This window comes from Phyllobates terribilis, unplaced genomic scaffold (assembly GCF_046119375.1).
Source record: "Phyllobates terribilis strain yellow unplaced genomic scaffold, ASM4611937v1 Scaffold_34__1_contigs__length_13252353, whole genome shotgun sequence".
Classification (NCBI taxonomy): domain Eukaryota; kingdom Metazoa; phylum Chordata; class Amphibia; order Anura; family Dendrobatidae; genus Phyllobates; species Phyllobates terribilis.
Genome location: NW_027362794.1, coordinates 5,035,859 through 5,058,979, shown reverse-complemented (window position 1 = coordinate 5,058,979; position 23,121 = coordinate 5,035,859). Strand labels below are relative to the sequence as shown.

The following is a 23,121-nucleotide window of genomic DNA, read 5'->3' as shown; positions in this document are numbered from 1 at the left end:
TGGATGGCTGAATGTCACTGAGAAGCTCACAGAGACCGCCATAAGCAACAGTTTAAAAGAATGCCACAGACTAATCAACCAAACTTTTTGGGTTGGTTTCTCTTTTATAGTCTGCAGGCATTAAATGAAAGAAGTCAGTGTTCCAGCAGAGGGAGACAACGTTTCAGAAAAGGCATTGTAGCAAACCAAAAAAGAAATTTTAAGCGCAGCAGAGTAACCAGCTCACATACCTGTTAGCTCAGGTGAGTTTAAAAGGCTGCTGTTGATAACAAGAGCATTTGCTAAATAGATGGTGTGTGTGCAACAATATACTGAAAGGTCAATTATATTGTGCAGCTTATCTCACCACCTGTAGTTATTTAGGTGAAAGCTCCAAAATGCTTGCCTAATATGTCTGTTTATCCAAAAGGAAGTATAGAGGGAGAGCTAGATAGATAGCATTGCATTACATTACATGGCAATGCAATGCACAGTTGCTGAAGTTGAACCAAAATGAGCTTGTCATCTGGCTTCTGCAACTTTTAACATGAAAAATCCAATGAGGAGAAGAAAAGCAAAGCCAAAGAGTCCATCCCAAAATCCGACAAACAAGCCAAATGAACAAAAAGCATTGAATTCAATTCTTTCTGATTTTAGAAACTGCATTAAAGAAGGGGTGCACCGGTCCTGGAGATACTGCAATACCAGGTCAATGCGTGGAGTGGACAGAGCAAGCTCTTTTTCCATCTCCCTGTTCTAAAAATCCATTTAATATATGGTCCCCAGATAGGGGACGTATCAGATATTAAACTGATAAGAACAGATACTACACTTGATCTTAGCCAAAAGGCCGAGAAGCGATAACCAGAATTGGTTTCCGACTACGGTGCCACCCAAGGATTCTGAAAAGTCCATTTGTGGAGATGGCCACCTGGACTCCCGTTAAGAAGACATGCTGTCAACCTCTAGATCCCTCACATGCCTGCACTTTTCGGCTTGCTGCTGCTGCAATCCACGCGTTTTAGATCTGCATAACTCCACCTCTTTTAGCACAGTACCCTCAACCCCCGGCTGTTCCCACCCGCCTCAACACCGTTGGAAGGGAGGAGAACCAATTAAGGCGGGGGGGGGGGTGGAACGAGCAGCTGTCTACCCTTAGCAGGAGGGTTGTTGATTAATTACCTCTCCTGCTGCTGCTGCTGCTGCTGGCTGTCCAGCAGCAGACTGAAGGTGGCTGCTGCTGTGCGCAGGTATATAAAGGCTCAGAGCCTATTATGACACGCGCAGCCAGCGTTCCATTGCCACATTCCGTCTACTGCAGGCGGGATACCTGGATGGCTGAATGTCACTGAGAAGCTCACAGAGACCGCCATAAGCAACAGTTTAAAAGAATGCCACAGACTAATCAACCAAACTTTTTGGGTTGGTTTCTCTTTTATAGTCTGCAGGCATTAAATGAAAGAAGTCAGTGTTCCAGCAGAGGGAGACAACGTTTCAGAAAAGGCATTGTAGCAAACCAAAAAAGAAATTTTAAGCGCAGCAGAGTAACCAGCTCACATACCTGTTAGCTCAGGTGAGTTTAAAAGGCTGCTGTTGATAACAAGGGCATTTGCTAAATAGATGGTGTGTGTGCAACAATATACTGAAAGGTCAATTATATTGTGCAGCTTATCTCACCACCTGTAGTTATTTAGGTGAAAGCTCCAAAATGCTTGCCTAATATGTCTGTTTATCCAAAAGGAAGTATAGAGGGAGAGCTAGATAGATAGCATTGCATTACATTACATGGCAATGCAATGCACAGTTGCTGAAGTTGAACCAAAATGAGCTTGTCATCTGGCTTCTGCAACTTTTAACATGAAAAATCCAATGAGGAGAAGAAAAGCAAAGCCAAAGAGTCCATCCCAAAATCCGACAAACAAGCCAAATGAACAAAAAGCATTGAATTCAATTCTTTCTGATTTTAGAAACTGCATTAAAGAAGGGGTGCACCGGTCCTGGAGATACTGCAATACCAGGTCAATGCGTGGAGTGGACAGAGCAAGCTCTTTTTCCATCTCCCTGTTCTAAAAATCCATTTAATATATGGTCCCCAGATAGGGGACGTATCAGATATTAAACTGATAAGAACAGATACTACACTTGATCTTAGCCAAAAGGCCGAGAAGCGATAACCAGAATTGGTTTCCGACTACGGTGCCACCCAAGGATTCTGAAAAGTCCATTTGTGGAGATGGCCACCTGGACTCCCGTTAAGAAGACATGCTGTCAACCTCTAGATCCCTCACATGCCTGCACTTTTCGGCTTGCTGCTGCTGCAATCCACGCGTTTTAGATCTGCATAACTCCACCTCTTTTAGCACAGTACCCTCAACCCCCGGCTGTTCCCACCCGCCTCAACACCGTTGGAAGGGAGGAGAACCAATTAAGGCGGGGGGGGGGGGTGGAACGAGCAGCTGTCTACCCTTAGCAGGAGGGTTGCTGATTAATTACCTCTCCTGCTGCTGCTGCTGCTGCTGGCTGTCCAGCAGCAGACTGAAGGTGGCTGCTGCTGTGCGCAGGTATATAAAGGCTCAGAGCCTATTATGACACGCGCAGCCAGCGTTCCATTGCCACATTCCGTCTACTGCAGGCGGGATACCTGGATGGCTGAATGTCACTGAGAAGCTCACAGAGACCGCCATAAGCAACAGTTTAAAAGAATGCCACAGACTAATCAACCAAACTTTTTGGGTTGGTTTCTCTTTTATAGTCTGCAGGCATTAAATGAAAGAAGTCAGTGTTCCAGCAGACGGAGACAACGTTTCAGAAAAGGCATTGTAGCAAACCAAAAAAGAAATTTTAAGCGCAGCAGAGTAACCAGCTCACATACCTGTTAGCTCAGGTGAGTTTAAAAGGCTGCTGTTGATAACAAGGGCATTTGCTAAATAGATGGTGTGTGTGCAACAATATACTGAAAGGTCAATTATATTGTGCAGCTTATCTCACCACCTGTAGTTATTTAGGTGAAAGCTCCAAAATGCTTGCCTAATATGTCTGTTTATCCAAAAGGAAGTATAGAGGGAGAGCTAGATAGATAGCATTGCATTACATTACATGGCAATGCACAGTTGCTGAAGTTGAACCAAAATAAGCTTGTCATCTGGCTTCTGCAACTTTTAACATGAAAAATCCAATGAGGAGAAGAAAAGCAAAGCCAAAGAGTCCATCCCAAAATCCGACAAACAAGCCAAATGAACAAAAAGCATTAAATTCAATTCTTTCTGATTTTAGAAACTGCATTAAAGAAGGGGTGCACCGGTCCTGGAGATACTGCAATACCAGGTCAATGCGTGGAGTGGACAGAGCAAGCTCTTTTTCCATCTCCCTGTTCTAAAAATCCATTTAATATATGGTCCCCAGATAGGGGACGTATCAGATATTAAACTGATAAGAACAGATACTACACTTGATCTTAGCCAAAAGGCCGAGAAGCGATAACCAGAATTGGTTTCCGACTACGGTGCCACCCAAGGATTCTGAAAAGTCCATTTGTGGAGATGGCCACCTGGACTCCCGTTAAGAAGACATGCTGTCAACCTCTAGATCCCTCACATGCCTGCACTTTTCGGCTTGCTGCTGCTGCAATCCACGCGTTTTAGATCTGCATAACTCCACCTCTTTTAGCACAGTACCCTCAACCCCCGGCTGTTCCCACCCGCCTCAACACCGTTGGAAGGGAGGAGAACCAATTAAGGCGGGGGGGGGGGGGAACGAGCAGCTGTCTACCCTTAGCAGGAGGGTTGCTGATTAATTACCTCTCCTGCTGCTGCTGCTGCTGCTGGCTGTCCAGCAGCAGACTGAAGGTGGCTGCTGCTGTGCGCAGGTATATAAAGGCTCAGAGCCTATTATGACACGCGCAGCCAGCGTTCCATTGCCACATTCCGTCTACTGCAGGCGGGATACCTGGATGGCTGAATGTCACTGAGAAGCTCACAGAGACCGCCATAAGCAACAGTTTAAAAGAATGCCACAGACTAATCAACCAAACTTTTTGGGTTGGTTTCTCTTTTATAGTCTGCAGGCATTAAATGAAAGAAGTCAGTGTTCCAGCAGAGGGAGACAACGTTTCAGAAAAGGCATTGTAGCAAACCAAAAAAGAAATTTTAAGCGCAGCAGAGTAACCAGCTCACATACCTGTTAGCTCAGGTGAGTTTAAAAGGCTGCTGTTGATAACAAGGGCATTTGCTAAATAGATGGTGTGTGTGCAACAATATACTGAAAGGTCAATTATATTGTGCAGCTTATCTCACCACCTGTAGTTATTTAGGTGAAAGCTCCAAAATGCTTGCCTAATATGTCTGTTTATCCAAAAGGAAGTATAGAGGGAGAGCTAGATAGATAGCATTGCATTACATTACATGGCAATGCAATGCACAGTTGCTGAAGTTGAACCAAAATGAGCTTGTCATCTGGCTTCTGCAACTTTTAACATGAAAAATCCAATGAGGAGAAGAAAAGCAAAGCCAAAGAGTCCATCCCAAAATCCGACAAACAAGCCAAATGAACAAAAAGCATTGAATTCAATTCTTTCTGATTTTAGAAACTGCATTAAAGAAGGGGTGCACCGGTCCTGGAGATACTGCAATACCAGGTCAATGCGTGGAGTGGACAGAGCAAGCTCTTTTTCCATCTCCCTGTTCTAAAAATCCATTTAATATATGGTCCCCAGATAGGGGACGTATCAGATATTAAACTGATAAGAACAGATACTACACTTGATCTTAGCCAAAAGGCCGAGAAGCGATAACCAGAATTGGTTTCCGACTACGGTGCCACCCAAGGATTCTGAAAAGTCCATTTGTGGAGATGGCCACCTGGACTCCCGTTAAGAAGACATGCTGTCAACCTCTAGATCCCTCACATGCCTGCACTTTTCGGCTTGCTGCTGCTGCAATCCACGCGTTTTAGATCTGCATAACTCCACCTCTTTTAGCACAGTACCCTCAACCCCCGGCTGTTCCCACCCGCCTCAACACCGTTGGAAGGGAGGAGAACCAATTAAGGCGGGGGGGGGGTGGAACGAGCAGCTGTCTACCCTTAGCAGGAGGGTTGTTGATTAATTACCTCTCCTGCTGCTGCTGCTGCTGCTGGCTGTCCAGCAGCAGACTGAAGGTGGCTGCTGCTGTGCGCAGGTATATAAAGGCTCAGAGCCTATTATGACACGCGCAGCCAGCGTTCCATTGCCACATTCCGTCTACTGCAGGCGGGATACCTGGATGGCTGAATGTCACTGAGAAGCTCACAGAGACCGCCATAAGCAACAGTTTAAAAGAATGCCACAGACTAATCAACCAAACTTTTTGGGTTGGTTTCTCTTTTATAGTCTGCAGGCATTAAATGAAAGAAGTCAGTGTTCCAGCAGAGGGAGACAACGTTTCAGAAAAGGCATTGTAGCAAACCAAAAAAGAAATTTTAAGCGCAGCAGAGTAACCAGCTCACATACCTGTTAGCTCAGGTGAGTTTAAAAGGCTGCTGTTGATAACAAGGGCATTTGCTAAATAGATGGTGTGTGTGCAACAATATACTGAAAGGTCAATTATATTGTGCAGCTTATCTCACCACCTGTAGTTATTTAGGTGAAAGCTCCAAAATGCTTGCCTAATATGTCTGTTTATCCAAAAGGAAGTATAGAGGGAGAGCTAGATAGATAGCATTGCATTACATTACATGGCAATGCAATGCACAGTTGCTGAAGTTGAACCAAAATGAGCTTGTCATCTGGCTTCTGCAACTTTTAACATGAAAAATCCAATGAGGAGAAGAAAAGCAAAGCCAAAGAGTCCATCCCAAAATCCGACAAACAAGCCAAATGAACAAAAAGCATTGAATTCAATTCTTTCTGATTTTAGAAACTGCATTAAAGAAGGGGTGCACCGGTCCTGGAGATACTGCAATACCAGGTCAACGCGTGGTGTGGACAGAGCAAGCTCTTTTTCCATCTCCCTGTTCTAAAAATCCATTTAATATATGGTCCCCAGATAGGGGACGTATCAGATATTAAACTGATAAGAACAGATACTACACTTGATCTTAGCCAAAAGGCCGAGAAGCGATAACCAGAATTGGTTTCCGACTACGGTGCCACCCAAGGATTCTGAAAAGTCCATTTGTGGAGATGGCCACCTGGACTCCCGTTAAGAAGACATGCTGTCAACCTCTAGATCCCTCACATGCCTGCACTTTTCGGCTTGCTGCTGCTGCAATCCACGCGTTTTAGATCTGCATAACTCCACCTCTTTTAGCACAGTACCCTCAACCCCCGGCTGTTCCCACCCGCCTCAACACCGTTGGAAGGGAGGAGAACCAATTAAGGCGGGGGGGGGGTGGAACGAGCAGCTGTCTACCCTTAGCAGGAGGGTTGCTGATTAATTACCCCTCCTGCTGCTGCTGCTGCTGCTGGCTGTCCAGCAGCAGACTGAAGGTGGCTGCTGCTGTGCGCAGGTATATAAAGGCTCAGAGCCTATTATGACACGCGCAGCCAGCGTTCCATTGCCACATTCCGTCTACTGCAGGCGGGATACCTGGATGGCTGAATGTCACTGAGAAGCTCACAGAGACCGCCATAAGCAACAGTTTAAAAGAATGCCACAGACTAATCAACCAAACTTTTTGGGTTGGTTTCTCTTTTATAGTCTGCAGGCATTAAATGAAAGAAGTCAGTGTTCCAGCAGAGGGAGACAACGTTTCAGAAAAGGCATTGTAGCAAACCAAAAAAGAAATTTTAAGCGCAGCAGAGTAACCAGCTCACATACCTGTTAGCTCAGGTGAGTTTAAAAGGCTGCTGTTGATAACAAGGGCATTTGCTAAATAGATGGTGTGTGTGCAACAATATACTGAAAGGTCAATTATATTGTGCAGCTTATCTCACCACCTGTAGTTATTTAGGTGAAAGCTCCAAAATGCTTGCCTAATATGTCTGTTTATCCAAAAGGAAGTATAGAGGGAGAGCTAGATAGATAGCATTGCATTACATTACATGGCAATGCAATGCACAGTTGCTGAAGTTGAACCAAAATGAGCTTGTCATCTGGCTTCTGCAACTTTTAACATGAAAAATCCAATGAGGAGAAGAAAAGCAAAGCCAAAGAGTCCATCCCAAAATCCGACAAACAAGCCAAATGAACAAAAAGCATTGAATTCAATTCTTTCTGATTTTAGAAACTGCATTAAAGAAGGGGTGCACCGGTCCTGGAGATACTGCAATACCAGGTCAATGCGTGGAGTGGACAGAGCAAGCTCTTTTTCCATCTCCCTGTTCTAAAAATCCATTTAATATATGGTCCCCAGATAGGGGACGTATCAGATATTAAACTGATAAGAACAGATACTACACTTGATCTTAGCCAAAAGGCCGAGAAGCGATAACCAGAATTGGTTTCCGACTACGGTGCCACCCAAGGATTCTGAAAAGTCCATTTGTGGAGATGGCCACCTGGACTCCCGTTAAGAAGACATGCTGTCAACCTCTAGATCCCTCACATGCCTGCACTTTTCGGCTTGCTGCTGCTGCAATCCACGCGTTTTAGATCTGCATAACTCCACCTCTTTTAGCACAGTACCCTCAACCCCCGGCTGTTCCCACCCGCCTCAACACCGTTGGAAGGGAGGAGAACCAATTCAGGCGGGGGGGGGGGTGGAACGAGCAGCTGTCTACCCTTAGCAGGAGGGTTGCTGATTAATTACCTCTCCTGCTGCTGCTGCTGCTGCTGGCTGTCCAGCAGCAGACTGAAGGTGGCTGCTGCTGTGCGCAGGTATATAAAGGCTCAGAGCCTATTATGACACGCGCAGCCAGCGTTCCATTGCCACATTCCGTCTACTGCAGGCGGGATACCTGGATGGCTGAATGTCACTGAGAAGCTCACAGAGACCGCCATAAGCAACAGTTTAAAAGAATGCCACAGACTAATCAACCAAACTTTTTGGGTTGGTTTCTCTTTTATAGTCTGCAGGCATTAAATGAAAGAAGTCAGTGTTCCAGCAGAGGGAGACAACGTTTCAGAAAAGGCATTGTAGCAAACCAAAAAAGAAATTTTAAGCGCAGCAGAGTAACCAGCTCACATACCTGTTAGCTCAGGTGAGTTTAAAAGGCTGCTGTTGATAACAAGGGCATTTGCTAAATAGATGGTGTGTGTGCAACAATATACTGAAAGGTCAATTATATTGTGCAGCTTATCTCACCACCTGTAGTTATTTAGGTGAAAGCTCCAAAATGCTTGCCTAATATGTCTGTTTATCCAAAAGGAAGTATAGAGGGAGAGCTAGATAGATAGCATTGCATTACATTACATGGCAATGCAATGCACAGTTGCTGAAGTTGAACCAAAATGAGCTTGTCATCTGGCTTCTGCAACTTTTAACATGAAAAATCCAATGAGGAGAAGAAAAGCAAAGCCAAAGAGTCCATCCCAAAATCCGACAAACAAGCCAAATGAACAAAAAGCATTGAATTCAATTCTTTCTGATTTTAGAAACTGCATTAAAGAAGGGGTGCACCGGTCCTGGAGATACTGCAATACCAGGTCAATGCGTGGAGTGGACAGAGCAAGCTCTTTTTCCATCTCCCTGTTCTAAAAATCCATTTAATATATGGTCCCCAGATAGGGGACGTATCAGATATTAAACTGATAAGAACAGATACTACACTTGATCTTAGCCAAAAGGCCGAGAAGCGATAACCAGAATTGGTTTCCGACTACGGTGCCACCCAAGGATTCTGAAAAGTCCATTTGTGGAGATGGCCACCTGGACTCCCGTTAAGAAGACATGCTGTCAACCTCTAGATCCCTCACATGCCTGCACTTTTCGGCTTGCTGCTGCTGCAATCCACGCGTTTTAGATCTGCATAACTCCACCTCTTTTAGCACAGTACCCTCAACCCCCGGCTGTTCCCACCCGCCTCAACACCGTTGGAAGGGAGGAGAACCAATTAAGGCGGGGGGGGGGTGGAACGAGCAGCTGTCTACCCTTAGCAGGAGGGTTGCTGATTAATTACCCCTCCTGCTGCTGCTGCTGCTGCTGGCTGTCCAGCAGCAGACTGAAGGTGGCTGCTGCTGTGCGCAGGTATATAAAGGCTCAGAGCCTATTATGACACGCGCAGCCAGCGTTCCATTGCCACATTCCGTCTACTGCAGGCGGGATACCTGGATGGCTGAATGTCACTGAGAAGCTCACAGAGACCGCCATAAGCAACAGTTTAAAAGAATGCCACAGACTAATCAACCAAACTTTTTGGGTTGGTTTCTCTTTTATAGTCTGCAGGCATTAAATGAAAGAAGTCAGTGTTCCAGCAGAGGGAGACAACGTTTCAGAAAAGGCATTGTAGCAAACCAAAAAAGAAATTTTAAGCGCAGCAGAGTAACCAGCTCACATACCTGTTAGCTCAGGTGAGTTTAAAAGGCTGCTGTTGATAACAAGGGCATTTGCTAAATAGATGGTGTGTGTGCAACAATATACTGAAAGGTCAATTATATTGTGCAGCTTATCTCACCACCTGTAGTTATTTAGGTGAAAGCTCCAAAATGCTTGCCTAATATGTCTGTTTATCCAAAAGGAAGTATAGAGGGAGAGCTAGATAGATAGCATTGCATTACATTACATGGCAATGCAATGCACAGTTGCTGAAGTTGAACCAAAATGAGCTTGTCATCTGGCTTCTGCAACTTTTAACATGAAAAATCCAATGAGGAGAAGAAAAGCAAAGCCAAAGAGTCCATCCCAAAATCCGACAAACAAGCCAAATGAACAAAAAGCATTGAATTCAATTCTTTCTGATTTTAGAAACTGCATTAAAGAAGGGGTGCACTGGTCCTGGAGATACTGCAATACCAGGTCAATGCGTGGAGTGGACAGAGCAAGCTCTTTTTCCATCTCCCTGTTCTAAAAATCCATTTAATATATGGTCCCCAGATAGGGGCCGTATCAGATATTAAACTGATAAGAACAGATACTACACTTGATCTTAGCCAAAAGGCCGAGAAGCGATAACCAGAATTGGTTTCCGACTACGGTGCCACCCAAGGATTCTGAAAAGTCCATTTGTGGAGATGGCCACCTGGACTCCCGTTAAGAAGACATGCTGTCAACCTCTAGATCCCTCACATGCCTGCACTTTTCGGCTTGCTGCTGCTGCAATCCACGCGTTTTAGATCTGCATAACTCCACCTCTTTTAGCACAGTACCCTCAACCCCCGGCTGTTCCCACCCGCCTCAACACCGTTGGAAGGGAGGAGAACCAATTAAGGCGGGGGGGGGGGTGGAACGAGCAGCTGTCTACCCTTAGCAGGAGGGTTGCTGATTAATTACCTCTCCTGCTGCTGCTGCTGCTGCTGGCTGTCCAGCAGCAGACTGAAGGTGGCTGCTGCTGTGCGCAGGTATATAAAGGCTCAGAGCCTATTATGACACGCGCAGCCAGCGTTCCATTGCCACATTCCGTCTACTGCAGGCGGGATACCTGGATGGCTGAATGTCACTGAGAAGCTCACAGAGACCGCCATAAGCAACAGTTTAAAAGAATGCCACAGACTAATCAACCAAACTTTTTGGGTTGGTTTCTCTTTTATAGTCTGCAGGCATTAAATGAAAGAAGTCAGTGTTCCAGCAGAGGGAGACAACGTTTCAGAAAAGGCATTGTAGCAAACCAAAAAAGAAATTTTAAGCGCAGCAGAGTAACCAGCTCACATACCTGTTAGCTCAGGTGAGTTTAAAAGGCTGCTGTTGATAACAAGGGCATTTGCTAAATAGATGGTGTGTGTGCAACAATATACTGAAAGGTCAATTATATTGTGCAGCTTATCTCACCACCTGTAGTTATTTAGGTGAAAGCTCCAAAATGCTTGCCTAATATGTCTGTTTATCCAAAAGGAAGTATAGAGGGAGAGCTAGATAGATAGCATTGCATTACATTACATGGCAATGCAATGCACAGTTGCTGAAGTTGAACCAAAATGAGCTTGTCATCTGGCTTCTGCAACTTTTAACATGAAAAATCCAATGAGGAGAAGAAAAGCAAAGCCAAAGAGTCCATCCCAAAATCCGACAAACAAGCCAAATGAACAAAAAGCATTGAATTCAATTCTTTCTGATTTTAGAAACTGCATTAAAGAAGGGGTGCACCGGTCCTGGAGATACTGCAATACCAGGTCAATGCGTGGAGTGGACAGAGCAAGCTCTTTTTCCATCTCCCTGTTCTAAAAATCCATTTAATATATGGTCCCCAGATAGGGGACGTATCAGATATTAAACTGATAAGAACAGATACTACACTTGATCTTAGCCAAAAGGCCGAGAAGCGATAACCAGAATTGGTTTCCGACTACGGTGCCACCCAAGGATTCTGAAAAGTCCATTTGTGGAGATGGCCACCTGGACTCCCGTTAAGAAGACATGCTGTCAACCTCTAGATCCCTCACATGCCTGCACTTTTCGGCTTGCTGCTGCTGCAATCCACGCGTTTTAGATCTGCATAACTCCACCTCTTTTAGCACAGTACCCTCAACCCCCGGCTGTTCCCACCCGCCTCAACACCGTTGGAAGGGAGGAGAACCAATTAAGGCGGGGGGGGGGTGGAACGAGCAGCTGTCTACCCTTAGCAGGAGGGTTGCTGATTAATTACCCCTCCTGCTGCTGCTGCTGCTGCTGGCTGTCCAGCAGCAGACTGAAGGTGGCTGCTGCTGTGCGCAGGTATATAAAGGCTCAGAGCCTATTATGACACGCGCAGCCAGCGTTCCATTGCCACATTCCGTCTACTGCAGGCGGGATACCTGGATGGCTGAATGTCACTGAGAAGCTCACAGAGACCGCCATAAGCAACAGTTTAAAAGAATGCCACAGACTAATCAACCAAACTTTTTGGGTTGGTTTCTCTTTTATAGTCTGCAGGCATTAAATGAAAGAAGTCAGTGTTCCAGCAGAGGGAGACAACGTTTCAGAAAAGGCATTGTAGCAAACCAAAAAAGAAATTTTAAGCGCAGCAGAGTAACCAGCTCACATACCTGTTAGCTCAGGTGAGTTTAAAAGGCTGCTGTTGATAACAAGGGCATTTGCTAAATAGATGGTGTGTGTGCAACAATATACTGAAAGGTCAATTATATTGTGCAGCTTATCTCACCACCTGTAGTTATTTAGGTGAAAGCTCCAAAATGCTTGCCTAATATGTCTGTTTATCCAAAAGGAAGTATAGAGGGAGAGCTAGATAGATAGCATTGCATTACATTACATGGCAATGCAATGCACAGTTGCTGAAGTTGAACCAAAATGAGCTTGTCATCTGGCTTCTGCAACTTTTAACATGAAAAATCCAATGAGGAGAAGAAAAGCAAAGCCAAAGAGTCCATCCCAAAATCCGACAAACAAGCCAAATGAACAAAAAGCATTGAATTAAATTCTTTCTGATTTTAGAAACTGCATTAAAGAAGGGGTGCACCGGTCCTGGAGATACTGCAATACCAGGTCAATGCGTGGAGTGGACAGAGCAAGCTCTTTTTCCATCTCCCTGTTCTAAAAATCCATTTAATATATGGTCCCCAGATAGGGGACGTATCAGATATTAAACTGATAAGAACAGATACTACACTTGATCTTAGCCAAAAGGCCGAGAAGCGATAACCAGAATTGGTTTCCGACTACGGTGCCACCCAAGGATTCTGAAAAGTCCATTTGTGGAGATGGCCACCTGGACTCCCGTTAAGAAGACATGCTGTCAACCTCTAGATCCCTCACATGCCTGCACTTTTCGGCTTGCTGCTGCTGCAATCCACGCGTTTTAGATCTGCATAACTCCACCTCTTTTAGCACAGTACCCTCAACCCCCGGCTGTTCCCACCCGCCTCAACACCGTTGGAAGGGAGGAGAACCAATTAAGGCGGGGGGGGGGTGGAACGAGCAGCTGTCTACCCTTAGCAGGAGGGTTGCTGATTAATTACCTCTCCTGCTGCTGCTGCTGGCTGTCCAGCAGCAGACTGAAGGTGGCTGCTGCTGTGCGCAGGTATATAAAGGCTCAGAGCCTATTATGACACGCGCAGCCAGCGTTCCATTGCCACATTCCGTCTACTGCAGGCGAGATACCTGGATGGCTGAATGTCACTGAGAAGCTCACAGAGACCGCCATAAGCAACAGTTTAAAAGAATGCCACAGACTAATCAACCAAACTTTTTGGGTTGGTTTCTCTTTTATAGTCTGCAGGCATTAAATGAAAGAAGTCAGTGTTCCAGCAGAGGGAGACAACGTTTCAGAAAAGGCATTGTAGCAAACCAAAAAAGAAATTTTAAGCGCAGCAGAGTAACCAGCTCACATACCTGTTAGCTCAGGTGAGTTTAAAAGGCTGCTGTTGATAACAAGGGCATTTGCTAAATAGATGGTGTGTGTGCAACAATATACTGAAAGGTCAATTATATTGTGCAGCTTATCTCACCACCTGTAGTTATTTAGGTGAAAGCTCCAAAATGCTTGCCTAATATGTCTGTTTATCCAAAAGGAAGTATAGAGGGAGAGCTAGATAGATAGCATTGCATTACATTACATGGCAATGCAATGCACAGTTGCTGAAGTTGAACCAAAATGAGCTTGTCATCTGGCTTCTGCAACTTTTAACATGAAAAATCCAATGAGGAGAAGAAAAGCAAAGCCAAAGAGTCCATCCCAAAATCCGACAAACAAGCCAAATGAACAAAAAGCATTGAATTCAATTCTTTCTGATTTTAGAAACTGCATTAAAGAAGGGGTGCACCGGTCCTGGAGATACTGCAATACCAGGTCAATGCGTGGAGTGGACAGAGCAAGCTCTTTTTCCATCTCCCTGTTCTAAAAATCCATTTAATATATGGTCCCCAGATAGGGGACGTATCAGATATTAAACTGATAAGAACAGATTTTTTTTTTTTTTTTTTTTTACCGAAAGCCCGAATTCGTGTACAAAACCCGAGTGCGCTTAAAAAAGTGACAAGTGCCACAAAAAAAGTGCACTAGGATGCTGGTCTTCTTGAAACCCTCTCCAAAAGGAGAAGGGTCCCCCGAACCATTCCCCGTCCCTCCGAGCCAAAAGGCCACAGCGAGGAACAGGGACAAAAAGCCACCTCCAGCCGAAGCCAGAGGCGACCCAATCTTACCCCCAGCACCTGCCCGAGTTCTCACCCGAGCAAGGCACTGGGAGCCAAAGACTGTGCTCCCCTCCCAGAAGAGGGGAGCCAACAACGCTCTCCTCCCGAAAGAGGAGAGCCAGGGGGGTTCAGGGGGGAGCGGAACCTGATGGCCACACACTCCCCCCCTAGACCTGCCAAGAGAGGAACCCGTAAGGGAACCGCATCCCAACAAAATCCTAGTAGGACGTGACACACGTGAATAAGTGGACACACAGTGACAAAGAAATTAAAAAAATAGTGAAGGTTTCACAGTATAATACTGCCCGGACCTTCGACCGGGAATTGAAAAATTCCCCATCCTAAGGCCAGAAGGCCCGGAATAAGGGTGTGTGCGAAGAAAGAAAATTTGAAGTGCTTGTGCAAATGTGCCATAAACTCAAGTGGGGTTCCCAATCCCAGTGAGTTAAGGCACCCCAGGGTCACCACTCCTGGGGCACTTCACACTTCGGGCTTTCGATCTTCCCCGGCCCAATGGCGTCGATCCTGGGGGGCCATGCTTTCCACCAGATGATTATATTAGCCACCTGGCGTACTAACAAGCGCCTAAACCCCAGTGTGCATAATGTATCAATCTACTAGGGCGGCCAACATCCAAAACCGCCTTTTCGAAAGATACTACACTTGATCTTAGCCAAAAGGCCGAGAAGCGATAACCAGAATTGGTTTCCGACTACGGTGCCACCCAAGGATTCTGAAAAGTCCATTTGTGGAGATGGCCACCTGGACTCCCGTTAAGAAGACATGCTGTCAACCTCTAGATCCCTCACATGCCTGCACTTTTCGGCTTGCTGCTGCTGCAATCCACGCGTTTTAGATCTGCATATCTCCACCTCTTTTAGCACAGTACCCTCAACCCCCGGCTGTTCCCACCCGCCTCAACACCGTTGGAAGGGAGGAGAACCAATTAAGGCGGGGGGGGGGGTGGAACGAGCAGCTGTCTACCCTTAGCAGGAGGGTTGCTGATTAATTACCTCTCCTGCTGCTGCTGCTGCTGCTGGCTGTCCAGCAGCAGACTGAAGGTGGCTGCTGCTGTGCGCAGGTATATAAAGGCTCAGAGCCTATTATGACACGCGCAGCCAGCGTTCCATTGCCACATTCCGTCTACTGCAGGCGGGATACCTGGATGGCTGAATGTCCCTGAGAAGCTCACAGAGACCGCCATAAGCAACAGTTTAAAAGAATGCCACAGACTAATCAACCAAACTTTTTGGGTTGGTTTCTCTTTTATAGTCTGCAGGCATTAAATGAAAGAAGTCAGTGTTCCAGCAGAGGGAGACAACGTTTCAGAAAAGGCATTGTAGCAAACCAAAAAAGAAATTTTAAGCGCAGCAGAGTAACCAGCTCACATACCTGTTAGCTCAGGTGAGTTTAAAAGGCTGCTGTTGATAACAAGGGCATTTGCTAAATAGATGGTGTGTGTGCAACAATATACTGAAAGGTCAATTATATTGTGCAGCTTATCTCACCACCTGTAGTTATTTAGGTGAAAGCTCCAAAATGCTTGCCTAATATGTCTGTTTATCCAAAAGGAAGTATAGAGGGAGAGCTAGATAGATAGCATTGCATTACATTACATGGCAATGCAATGCACAGTTGCTGAAGTTGAACCAAAATGAGCTTGTCATCTGGCTTCTGCAACTTTTAACATGAAAAATCCAATGAGGAGAAGAAAAGCAAAGCCAAAGAGTCCATCCCAAAATCCGACAAACAAGCCAAATGAACAAAAAGCATTGAATTCAATTCTTTCTGATTTTAGAAACTGCATTAAAGAAGGGGTGCACCGGTCCTGGAGATACTGCAATACCAGGTCAATGCGTGGAGTGGACAGAGCAAGCTCTTTTTCCATCTCCCTGTTCTAAAAATCCATTTAATATATGGTCCCCAGATAGGGGACGTATCAGATATTAAACTGATAAGAACAGATACTACACTTGATCTTAGCCAAAAGGCCGAGAAGCGATAACCAGAATTGGTTTCCGACTACGGTGCCACCCAAGGATTCTGAAAAGTCCATTTGTGGAGATGGCCACCTGGACTCCCGTTAAGAAGACATGCTGTCAACCTCTAGATCCCTCACATGCCTGCACTTTTCGGCTTGCTGCTGCTGCAATCCACGCGTTTTAGATCTGCATAACTCCACCTCTTTTAGCACAGTACCCTCAACCCCCGGCTGTTCCCACCCGCCTCAACACCGTTGGAAGGGAGGAGAACCAATTAAGGCGGGGGGGGGGGGGTGCAACGAGCAGCTGTCTACCCTTAGCAGGAGGGTTGCTGATTAATTACCTCTCCTGCTGCTGCTGCTGCTGCTGGCTGTCCAGCAGCAGACTGAAGGTGGCTGCTGCTGTGCGCAGGTATATAAAGGCTCAGAGCCTATTATGACACGCGCAGCCAGCGTTCCATTGCCACATTCCGTCTACTGCAGGCGGGATACCTGGATGGCTGAATGTCCCTGAGAAGCTCACAGAGACCGCCATAAGCAACAGTTTAAAAGAATGCCACAGACTAATCAACCAAACTTTTTGGGTTGGTTTCTCTTTTATAGTCTGCAGGCATTAAATGAAAGAAGTCAGTGTTCCAGCAGAGGGAGACAACGTTTCAGAAAAGGCATTGTAGCAAACCAAAAAAGAAATTTTAAGCGCAGCAGAGTAACCAGCTCACATACCTGTTAGCTCAGGTGAGTTTAAAAGGCTGCTGTTGATAACAAGGGCATTTGCTAAATAGATGGTGTGTGTGCAACAATATACTGAAAGGTCAATTATATTGTGCAGCTTATCTCACCACCTGTAGTTATTTAGGTGAAAGCTCCAAAATGCTTGCCTAATATGTCTGTTTATCCAAAAGGAAGTATAGAGGGAGAGCTAGATAGATAGCATTGCATTACATTACATGGCAATGCAATGCACAGTTGCTGAAGTTGAACCAAAATGAGCTTGTCATCTGGCTTCTGCAACTTTTAACATGAAAAATCCAATGAGGAGAAGAAAAGCAAAGCCAAAGAGTCCATCCCAAAATCCGACAAACAAGCCAAATGAACAAAAAGCATTGAATTCAATTCTTTCTGATTTTAGAAACTGCATTAAAGAAGGGGTGCACCGGTCCTGGAGATACTGCAATACCAGGTCAATGCGTGGAGTGGACAGAGCAAGCTCTTTTTCCATCTCCCTGTTCTAAAAATCCATTTAATATATGGTCCCCAGATAGGGGACGTATCAGATATTAAACTGATAAGAACAGATACTACACTTGATCTTAGCCAAAAGGCCGAGAAGCGATAACCAGAATTGGTTTCCGACTACGGTGCCACCCAAGGATTCTGAAAAGTCCATTTGTGGAGATGGCCACCTGGACTCCCGTTAAGAAGACATGCTGTCAACCTCTAGATCCCTCACATGCCTGCACTTTTCGGCTTGCTGCTGCTGCAATCCACGCGTTTTAGATCTGCATAACTCCACCTCTTTTAGCACAGTACCCTCAACCCCCGGCTGTTCCCACCCGCCTCAACACCGTTGGAAGGGAGGAGAACCAATTAAGGCGGGGGGGGGTGGAACGAGCAGCTGTCTACCCTTAGCAGGAGGGTTGCTGATTAATTACCTCTCCTGCTGCTGCTGCTGCTGGCTGTCCAGCAGCAGACTGAAGGTGGCTGCTGCTGTGCGCAGGTATATAAAGGCTCAGAGCCTATTATGACACGCGCAGCCAGCGTTCCATTGCCACATTCCGTCTACTGCAGGCGGGATACCTGGATGGCTGAATGTCACTGAGAAGCTCACAGAGACCGCCATAAGCAACAGTTTAAAAGAATGCCACAGACTAATCAACCAAACTTTTTGGGTTGGTTTCTCTTTTATAGTCTGCAGGCATTAAATGAAAGAAGTCAGTGTTCCAGCAGAGGGAGACAACGTTTCAGAAAAGGCATTGTAGCAAACCAAAAAAGAAATTTTAAGCGCAGCAGAGTAACCAGCTCACATACCTGTTAGCTCAGGTGAGTTTAAAAGGCTGCTGTTGATAACAAGGGCATTTGCTAAATAGATGGTGTGTGTGCAACAATATACTGAAAGGTCAATTATATTGTGCAGCTTATCTCACCACCTGTAGTTATTTAGGTGAAAGCTCCAAAATGCTTGCCTAATATGTCTGTTTATCCAAAAGGAAGTATAGAGGGAGAGCTACATAGATAGCATTGCATTACATTACATGGCAATGCAATGCACAGTTGCTGAAGTTGAACCAAAATGAGCTTGTCATCTGGCTTCTGCAACTTTTAACATGAAAAATCCAATGAGGAGAAGAAAAGCAAAGCCAAAGAGTCCATCCCAAAATCCGACAAACAAGCCAAATGAACAAAAAGCATTGAATTCAATTCTTTCTGATTTTAGAAACTGCATTAAAGAAGGGGTGCACCGGTCCTGGAGATACTGCAATACCAGGTCAATGCGTGGAGTGGACAGAGCAAGCTCTTTTTCCATCTCCCTGTTCTAAAAATCCATTTAATATATGGTCCCCAGATAGGGGACGTATCAGATATTAAACTGATAAGAACAGATACTACACTTGATCTTAGCCAAAAGGCCGAGAAGCGATAACCAGAATTGGTTTCCGACTACGGTGCCACCCAAGGATTCTGAAAAGTCCATTTGTGGAGATGGCCACCTGGACTCCCGTTAAGAAGACATGCTGTCAACCTCTAGATCCCTCACATGCCTGCACTTTTCGGCTTGCTGCTGCTGCAATCCACGCGTTTTAGATCTGCATAACTCCACCTCTTTTAGCACAGTACCCTCAACCCCCGGCTGTTCCCACCCGCCTCAACACCGTTGGAAGAGAGGAGAACCAATTAAGGCGGGGGGGGGGGTGGAACGAGCAGCTGTCTACCCTTAGCAGGAGGGTTGCTGATTAATTACCTCTCCTGCTGCTGCTGCTGGCTGTCCAGCAGCAGACTGAAGGTGGCTGCTGCTGTGCGCAGGTATATAAAGGCTCAGAGCCTATTATGACACGCGCAGCCAGCGTTCCATTGCCACATTCCGTCTACTGCAGGCGGGATACCTGGATGGCTGAATGTCACTGAGAAGCTCACAGAGACCGCCATAAGCAACAGTTTAAAAGAATGCCACAGACTAATCAACCAAACTTTTTGGGTTGGTTTCTCTTTTATAGTCTGCAGGCATTAAATGAAAGAAGTCAGTGTTCCAGCAGAGGGAGACAACGTTTCAGAAAAGGCATTGTAGCAAACCAAAAAAGAAATTTTAAGCGCAGCAGAGTAACCAGCTCACATACCTGTTAGCTCAGGTGAGTTTAAAAGGCTGCTGTTGATAACAAGGGCATTTGCTAAATAGATGGTGTGTGTGCAACAATATACTGAAAGGTCAATTATATTGTGCAGCTTATCTCACCACCTGTAGTTATTTAGGTGAAAGCTCCAAAATGCTTGCCTAATATGTCTGTTTATCCAAAAGGAAGTATAGAGGGAGAGCTAGATAGATAGCATTGCATTACATTGCATGGCAATGCAATGCACAGTTGCTGAAGTTGAACCAAAATGAGCTTGTCATCTGGCTTCTGCAACTTTTAACATGAAAAATCCAATGAGGAGAAGAAAAGCAAAGCCAAAGAGTCCATCCCAAAATCCGACAAACAAGCCAAATGAACAAAAAGCATTGAATTCAATTCTTTCTGATTTTAGAAACTGCATTAAAGAAGGGGTGCACCGGTCCTGGAGATACTGCAATACCAGGTCAATGCGTGGAGTGGACAGAGCAAGCTCTTTTTCCATCTCCCTGTTCTAAAAATCCATTTAATATATGGTCCCCAGATAGGGGACGTATCAGATATAAAACTGATAAGAACAGATACTACACTTGATCTTAGCCAAAAGGCCGAGAAGCGATAACCAGAATTGGTTTCCGACTACGGTGCCACCCAAGGATTCTGAAAAGTCCATTTGTGGAGATGGCCACCTGGACTCCCGTTAAGAAGACATGCTGTCAACCTCTAGATCCCTCACATGCCTGCACTTTTTGGCTTGCTGCTGCTGCAATCCACGCGTTTTAGATCTGCATAACTCCACCTCTTTTAGCACAGTACCCTCAACCCCCGGCTGTTCCCACCCGCCTCAACACCGTTGGAAGGGAGGAGAACCAATTAAGGCGGGGGGGGGTGGAACGAGCAGCTGTCTACCCTTAGCAGGAGGGTTGCTGATTAATTACCTCTCCTGCTGCTGCTGCTGCTGCTGGCTGTCCAGCAGCAGACTGAAGGTGGCTGCTGCTGTGCGCAGGTATATAAAGGCTCAGAGCCTATTATGACACGCGCAGCCAGCGTTCCATTGCCACATTCCGTCTACTGCAGGCGGGATACCTGGATGGCTGAATGTCACTGAGAAGCTCACAGAGACCGCCATAAGCAACAGTTTAAAAGAATGCCACAGACTAATCAACCAAACTTTTTGGGTTGGTTTCTCTTTTATAGTCTGCAGGCATTAAATGAAAGAAGTCAGTGTTCCAGCAGAGGGAGACAACGTTTCAGAAAAGGCATTGTAGCAAACCAAAAAAGAAATTTTAAGCGCAGCAGAGTAACCAGCTCACATACCTGTTAGCTCAGGTGAGTTTAAAAGGCTGCTGTTGATAACAAGGGCATTTGCTAAATAGATGGTGTGTGTGCAACAATATACTGAAAGGTCAATTATATTGTGCAGCTTATCTCACCACCTGTAGTTATTTAGGTGAAAGCTCCAAAATGCTTGCCTAATATGTCTGTTTATCCAAAAGGAAGTATAGAGGGAGAGCTAGATAGATAGCATTGCATTACATTACATGGCAATGCAATGCACAGTTGCTGAAGTTGAACCAAAATGAGCTTGTCATCTGGCTTCTGCAACTTTTAACATGAAAAATCCAATGAGGAGAAGAAAAGCAAAGCCAAAGAGTCCATCCCAAAATCCGACAAACAAGCCAAATGAACAAAAAGCATTGAATTCAATTCTTTCTGATTTTAGAAACTGCATTAAAGAAGGGGTGCACCGGTCCTGGAGATACTGCAATACCAGGTCAATGCGTGGAGTGGACAGAGCAAGCTCTTTTTCCATCTCCCTGTTCTAAAAATCCATTTAATATATGGTCCCCAGATAGGGGACGTATCAGATATTAAACTGATAAGAACAGATACTACACTTGATCTTAGCCAAAAGGCCGAGAAGCGATAACCAGAATGGTTTCCGACTACGGTGCCACCCAAGGATTCTGAAAAGTCCATTTGTGGAGATGGCCACCTGGACTCCCGTTAAGAAGACATGCTGTCAACCTCTAGATCCCTCACATGCCTGCACTTTTCGGCTTGCTGCTGCTGCAATCCACGCGTTTTAGATCTGCATAACTCCACCTCTTTTAGCACAGTACCCTCAACCCCCGGCTGTTCCCACCCGCCTCAACACCGTTGGAAGGGAGGAGAACCAATTAAGGCGGGGGGGGGGTGGAACGAGCAGCTGTCTACCCTTAGCAGGAGGGTTGCTGATTAATTACCTCTCCTGCTGCTGCTGCTGCTGGCTGTCCAGCAGCAGACTGAAGGTGGCTGCTGCTGTGCGCAGGTATATAAAGGCTCAGAGCCTATTATGACACGCGCAGCCAGCGTTCCATTGCCACATTCCGTCTACTGCAGGCGGGATACCTGGATGGCTGAATGTCACTGAGAAGCTCACAGAGACCGCCATAAGCAACAGTTTAAAAGAATGCCACAGACTAATCAACCAAACTTTTTGGGTTGGTTTCTCTTTTATAGTCTGCAGGCATTAAATGAAAGAAGTCAGTGTTCCAGCAGAGGGAGACAACGTTTCAGAAAAGGCATTGTAGCAAACCAAAAAAGAAATTTTAAGCGCAGCAGAGTAACCAGCTCACATACCTGTTAGCTCAGGTGAGTTTAAAAGGCTGCTGTTGATAACAAGGGCATTTGCTAAATAGATGGTGTGTGTGCAACAATATACTGAAAGGTCAATTATATTGTGCAGCTTATCTTACCACCTGTAGTTATTTAGGTGAAAGCTCCAAAATGCTTGCCTAATATGTCTGTTTATCCAAAAGGAAGTATAGAGGGAGAGCTAGATAGATAGCATTGCATTACATTACATGGCAATGCAATGCACAGTTGCTGAAGTTGAACCAAAATGAGCTTGTCATCTGGCTTCTGCAACTTTTAACATGAAAAATCCAATGAGGAGAAGAAAAGCAAAGCCAAAGAGTCCATCCCAAAATCCGACAAACAAGCCAAATGAACAAAAAGCATTGAATTCAATTCTTTCTGATTTTAGAAACTGCATTAAAGAAGGGGTGCACCGGTCCTGGAGATACTGCAATACCAGGTCAATGCGTGGAGTGGACAGAGCAAGCTCTTTTTCCATCTCCCTGTTCTAAAAATCCATTTAATATATGGTCCCCAGATAGGGGACGTATCAGATATTAAACTGATAAGAACAGATACTACACTTGATCTTAGCCAAAAGGCCGAGAAGCGATAACCAGAATTGGTTTCCGACTACGGTGCCACCCAAGGATTCTGAAAAGTCCATTTGTGGAGATGGCCACCTGGACTCCCGTTAAGAAGACATGTTGTCAACCTCTAGATCCCTCACATGCCTGCACTTTTCGGCTTGCTGCTGCTGCAATCCACGCGTTTTAGATCTGCATAACTCCACCTCTTTTAGCACAGTACCCTCAACCCCCGGCTGTTCCCACCCGCCTCAACACCGTTGGAAGGGAGGAGAACCAATTAAGGCGGGGGGGGGGGGTGGAACGAGCAGCTGTCTACCCTTAGCAGGAGGGTTGCTGATTAATTACCTCTCCTGCTGCTGCTGCTGCTGGCTGTCCAGCAGCAGACTGAAGGTGGCTGCTGCTGTGCGCAGGTATATAAAGGCTCAGAGCCTATTATGACACGCGCAGCCAGCGTTCCATTGCCACATTCCGTCTACTGCAGGCGGGATACCTG

At 45.6% G+C, this 23,121-nt stretch overlaps 17 non-coding genes and 1 pseudogene across 17 annotated transcripts; all 18 read right to left on the bottom strand.

Annotated features, from left to right (window-relative positions):
* Positions 1-650: 650 nt before the first annotated feature.
* Positions 651-841, bottom strand: LOC141181311 (U2 spliceosomal RNA). Its single transcript, XR_012256899.1, has one exon. It is a non-coding gene; the product is annotated as a U2 spliceosomal RNA (small nuclear RNA).
* A 1,119-nt stretch (positions 842-1,960) lies between these two features.
* On the bottom strand, positions 1,961-2,151 carry LOC141181308 (U2 spliceosomal RNA). The gene has a single exon (XR_012256898.1). It is a non-coding gene; the product is annotated as a U2 spliceosomal RNA (small nuclear RNA).
* A 1,115-nt stretch (positions 2,152-3,266) lies between these two features.
* On the bottom strand, positions 3,267-3,457 carry LOC141181307 (U2 spliceosomal RNA). The gene has a single exon (XR_012256897.1). It is a non-coding gene; the product is annotated as a U2 spliceosomal RNA (small nuclear RNA).
* A 1,118-nt stretch (positions 3,458-4,575) lies between these two features.
* Positions 4,576-4,766, bottom strand: LOC141181306 (U2 spliceosomal RNA). The gene has a single exon (XR_012256896.1). It is a non-coding gene; the product is annotated as a U2 spliceosomal RNA (small nuclear RNA).
* A 1,118-nt stretch (positions 4,767-5,884) lies between these two features.
* LOC141181781 (U2 spliceosomal RNA) lies at positions 5,885-6,075 on the bottom strand. Its single transcript, XR_012257326.1, has one exon. It is a non-coding gene; the product is annotated as a U2 spliceosomal RNA (small nuclear RNA).
* Positions 6,076-7,193: 1,118 nt separating this feature from the next.
* Positions 7,194-7,384, bottom strand: LOC141181305 (U2 spliceosomal RNA). Its single transcript, XR_012256895.1, has one exon. It is a non-coding gene; the product is annotated as a U2 spliceosomal RNA (small nuclear RNA).
* Positions 7,385-8,503: 1,119 nt separating this feature from the next.
* Positions 8,504-8,694, bottom strand: LOC141181304 (U2 spliceosomal RNA). The gene has a single exon (XR_012256894.1). It is a non-coding gene; the product is annotated as a U2 spliceosomal RNA (small nuclear RNA).
* A 1,118-nt stretch (positions 8,695-9,812) lies between these two features.
* Positions 9,813-10,003, bottom strand: LOC141181669 (U2 spliceosomal RNA). Its single transcript, XR_012257224.1, has one exon. It is a non-coding gene; the product is annotated as a U2 spliceosomal RNA (small nuclear RNA).
* A 1,119-nt stretch (positions 10,004-11,122) lies between these two features.
* On the bottom strand, positions 11,123-11,313 carry LOC141181303 (U2 spliceosomal RNA). The gene has a single exon (XR_012256893.1). It is a non-coding gene; the product is annotated as a U2 spliceosomal RNA (small nuclear RNA).
* A 1,118-nt stretch (positions 11,314-12,431) lies between these two features.
* LOC141181302 (U2 spliceosomal RNA) lies at positions 12,432-12,622 on the bottom strand. Its single transcript, XR_012256892.1, has one exon. It is a non-coding gene; the product is annotated as a U2 spliceosomal RNA (small nuclear RNA).
* A 1,112-nt stretch (positions 12,623-13,734) lies between these two features.
* Positions 13,735-13,922, bottom strand: LOC141182047 (U2 spliceosomal RNA). Its single transcript, XR_012257538.1, has one exon. It is a non-coding gene; the product is annotated as a U2 spliceosomal RNA (small nuclear RNA).
* Positions 13,923-14,716: 794 nt separating this feature from the next.
* LOC141182165 (U2 spliceosomal RNA) lies at positions 14,717-14,808 on the bottom strand (annotated as a pseudogene).
* A 1,119-nt stretch (positions 14,809-15,927) lies between these two features.
* On the bottom strand, positions 15,928-16,118 carry LOC141181301 (U2 spliceosomal RNA). Its single transcript, XR_012256891.1, has one exon. It is a non-coding gene; the product is annotated as a U2 spliceosomal RNA (small nuclear RNA).
* Positions 16,119-17,239: 1,121 nt separating this feature from the next.
* Positions 17,240-17,430, bottom strand: LOC141181299 (U2 spliceosomal RNA). The gene has a single exon (XR_012256889.1). It is a non-coding gene; the product is annotated as a U2 spliceosomal RNA (small nuclear RNA).
* Positions 17,431-18,544: 1,114 nt separating this feature from the next.
* On the bottom strand, positions 18,545-18,735 carry LOC141181297 (U2 spliceosomal RNA). The gene has a single exon (XR_012256888.1). It is a non-coding gene; the product is annotated as a U2 spliceosomal RNA (small nuclear RNA).
* Positions 18,736-19,848: 1,113 nt separating this feature from the next.
* Positions 19,849-20,039, bottom strand: LOC141181665 (U2 spliceosomal RNA). Its single transcript, XR_012257220.1, has one exon. It is a non-coding gene; the product is annotated as a U2 spliceosomal RNA (small nuclear RNA).
* Positions 20,040-21,156: 1,117 nt separating this feature from the next.
* Positions 21,157-21,347, bottom strand: LOC141181296 (U2 spliceosomal RNA). The gene has a single exon (XR_012256887.1). It is a non-coding gene; the product is annotated as a U2 spliceosomal RNA (small nuclear RNA).
* A 1,114-nt stretch (positions 21,348-22,461) lies between these two features.
* LOC141181295 (U2 spliceosomal RNA) lies at positions 22,462-22,652 on the bottom strand. Its single transcript, XR_012256886.1, has one exon. It is a non-coding gene; the product is annotated as a U2 spliceosomal RNA (small nuclear RNA).
* Positions 22,653-23,121: the final 469 nt, after the last annotated feature.